Here is a 3,310-nt window from a genome sequence, read left to right on the forward strand (position 1 = left end):
CCCAAAAACCCACCCCACTGCCCGCCCGTCCGGGTCCCTGACAACCCGCCCCTGACTGACTGGGTTACGCACCCTTCCCCTCCCCTACCCCACGCCCCGCGGGCCAGTCCAGACCGACTGGGGAGGGGACCCTGGCCACAACCGGATCTCGGTCTCGGTCCCGTCCAGCGGAGCGCACACCCTCCCTCCCTCAACCCCATCCTCCCCGTCCTCCCCCCGCCCGCTCTGGTCGCACCTGGAGCCGAGTGCGGCACAGGCACTGATCGCCTGTTGCTCCAGACACGCGCCCCCCTCGCCTCCCTGAACAGAGCCTTCGTCCTCCTCCTGGATTTTGGGGGCCGTGGCTCGGCGCGGTTCGGCCGGATCACCAACAACGTGCAGTGCCTGCTGCTGCCATTGGCGGCGGCGGCTTGACGCAGGAGGCGGTCGCCGTAGCAGTAGTACACGACGTGTTTGCTCTGTTCTAAGCCGGTGTAAGCCCCCGATGGCATCGAGAGGCGAGAAAGCAGTGTGTTACACACATGTTCAACACGCGCATTTTTGCGCCCTCGTAATAGAATTACACTCGACGAACTTGCACGCGCGACAAACTTTTTCTGTAGCAACAGTAAACATGTTGTGTCAAATCACGGCAAGCATGTGTGGTCCCACTACTGCTTCACCTTCACGGGTACTTATGCCCGCACCTCCCCGGAGCGAGTACCCTCATGTCACGGCTCAACACTCCCCTCCTGCCTTCCATTCACGGTACCCGTCCCCGTTCATATCCGTCTTTTCCTCACCTCCTCTCCTTCTCCCTCTCTTTCTCCCTCTTGTCTAATTACCTTTCAAGCTTCATGTCTTCATCACCGGCGCTTGGCTTGGCGTCCGCCGCCGCCGCCCGGTCGGGTCGCCCGCCCATGAGGAGAGCGGAAGACTAGGACAGGACAGCGAGGCAAGACGGCTAAGGGCCGGACAGCAGTGTAGGAGCAGGACAGAGACGGCCGGACAGTTCTCTCTCGGCTGTCCCTCTTCCCGCCATGCACACTCGCAGCAGCTGCCCCTCCCTCCTGCTCGCCCTGTTGCTGCTCAGCGGGCAGGTGCGTGGCCCGTGCGGCAGCCGCTGGAGCGAGGAGGGGGGCGGGGGAGGGAGGGGCGCGCACCCCCGCCCGCGCCAGCCCCCGCCCCCCGCGCGCGCGGGCATTCTCCTCCCGCCCGCGCCAACCAAAACGCGCGCACGGGGGTCAGCGGTATGAGAAACACGGCGAGCGTGTCGAGAAGAAGAAAAGTTGGAAGAGCGGATGATGATAAAACTATTGCGATTGCGATCCTTGTTTCCCGACGAGCACATAAGCCGGGCCGCGTTGATTATTTCCAATAAAGAACGAGGCGAGGATGATGGAGATCAGGAGATGGCGGCGGCGGCGGCTCGGCTGCTGCACCGACTGCACGCGGGCCGAGGATGAGGATGAGTCGATGGTTTAAGGGGCCGTTCACAAATTACGTCACGCTGTTTAGGGGGGGGAGGGGGTCTGGGCCAAACGTGATGAACGCGTGACGAGGGGGAGGGGGGGGGGCAAGGAGAGCGTGACGTCACGCATCTTGTGAGGTGCGCAGGCAGCGTCGCAGACTTTTGAGCTGGAGATGGTGGAGAAATGGGTGAAGTTGCCTTATCAAGACACTCTTTAGTCCAATATCATATTTTGCATTAATATTGAAATTGTACCATTTTGCTTGAAAAACTGAAGTTTTCGCTTACACATACTTTTTCTGGTGTATTTGTGATTCTTTTCAATAGCGTGACGTCACGCGGAGGAGGGGGGGGTTAGACCCGCACGTGATGTGTGCGTGATTTAGGGGGGGTGGGGGTCAAAAATCGCCCAAAAAAGCGTGACGTAATTTGTGAACGGCCCCTAATCAATGACCCTTGCCGGTGGTATCGGCTCGTGAGCAGGACGACGAGGTGTTTGAGCCGCGCGAGCAGCGCCAGAGAGGATTGTTCTATGATTGTTGTTATTGTGTTCTCCAGGATGCTACGAAAATAACCCACCACGGCGGCGGGCCCGCGCGCATGACTCGTGATCGCTATCGTCAGCAGATAGGCCCCTCTTGTGAGCGTAGCGGGGCGTGGCGGGGTGTGGCGCGCGCCCGCCCGTGCCGAGCTGGATCATCGACTTCAGTTCATACCAGGTTCAGCTTTTTCCTTGTTTCCTCTTCTTGAAATGACCGGAGCGCGGTCCACGTACTGTACTACGTACCTATCGAATGTGTGTGTGTGTGTGTTTGTGTATCAGCCTGGCGCAGTGGTTTCGAAAATAAACAGAAATACAAAAAGAAATAAATGCTGGACCGAGCACACAAATCTGAGCAGTGGCTTTAACAGCAGAGGAAAAATTTTCAGTTTTGCATGCGGGCTACTTGTATTATCGGGTCTTTCTCTTCTCTTCGCGGAGCCATCGCGGGTCCACTGCTCTCTGGCCTCGGGGCGGCTCAGCGGCTCTCACCTCCGCGAAAGGTGGGGTGGGGCGAGGCGGAGCGAGGTGGGGCCGTGGTGGTGGGGCGATGCGGGGCGTGCCCACCAGCTGCTGGCGTGCGTGGCGTCGACTCGTGCCCCCGAGGAGAAAGACAACGGGGCCAGAGATGAGCCCCAAGCCCTGCCCTCGGCCCGGTCCTACACACAATACACTCGAAAACCGCAAAAATAAGAGCAAAATCTTGCAGAAAAGCTGCGGGCTGCGGCGCGCACCGCGCAGCCGGCGCCCCTCGCCCTCACCTTGCCCGGGGCGGGGCTCGGGCCCCCACCAGCGCCCCCCGCCCAGCGCCCTTCAGCAGGGGCGCGGCAGGTGCCGGAGGGGCCCTAAGGGCGCGAGCGCACCTTGCAGGCACCTTTTGGGTCCCCGTTTTTGATCGATGTCCTCCTTTTGGTCTCCGCAGCCAGCAACAGCGGCAGCCGGACGAAGCGCGCGGCGCGCAGCGGAGGGCAACCCCAGCCATCTGCAGCACTTTCACAATAAAAATGATAATAAATTTCTTGGAGAGAGAGACGGTGCACTTCCGCTACGATGATAAATACAGTTACAGTCAATGGCGACATAATTTGATAAACATCGCACGACGACGGGGCGACGGGGCGGATCTTCCATACATTAATTGATATGGAAAAGACCGACAGTATGGTCTACTTGCCACACACCACGCAGACGCACATGGTGTGTGCCCTCCGCGGACCAACGTTCTTAGAAACGTGTTGCTTTCGTATGTGTTTGTGCTCCCGCCATGACCCCCGGCACTGAGCGGCCGGGGCGGGGCGGGGTGGGGCGGGGCGCGGTGA

This window comes from Frankliniella occidentalis, unplaced genomic scaffold, assembly GCF_000697945.3.
Source record: "Frankliniella occidentalis isolate FOCC.00 unplaced genomic scaffold, Focc_3.1 Scaffold306, whole genome shotgun sequence".
Taxonomy (NCBI): Eukaryota; Metazoa; Arthropoda; class Insecta; order Thysanoptera; family Thripidae; genus Frankliniella; species Frankliniella occidentalis.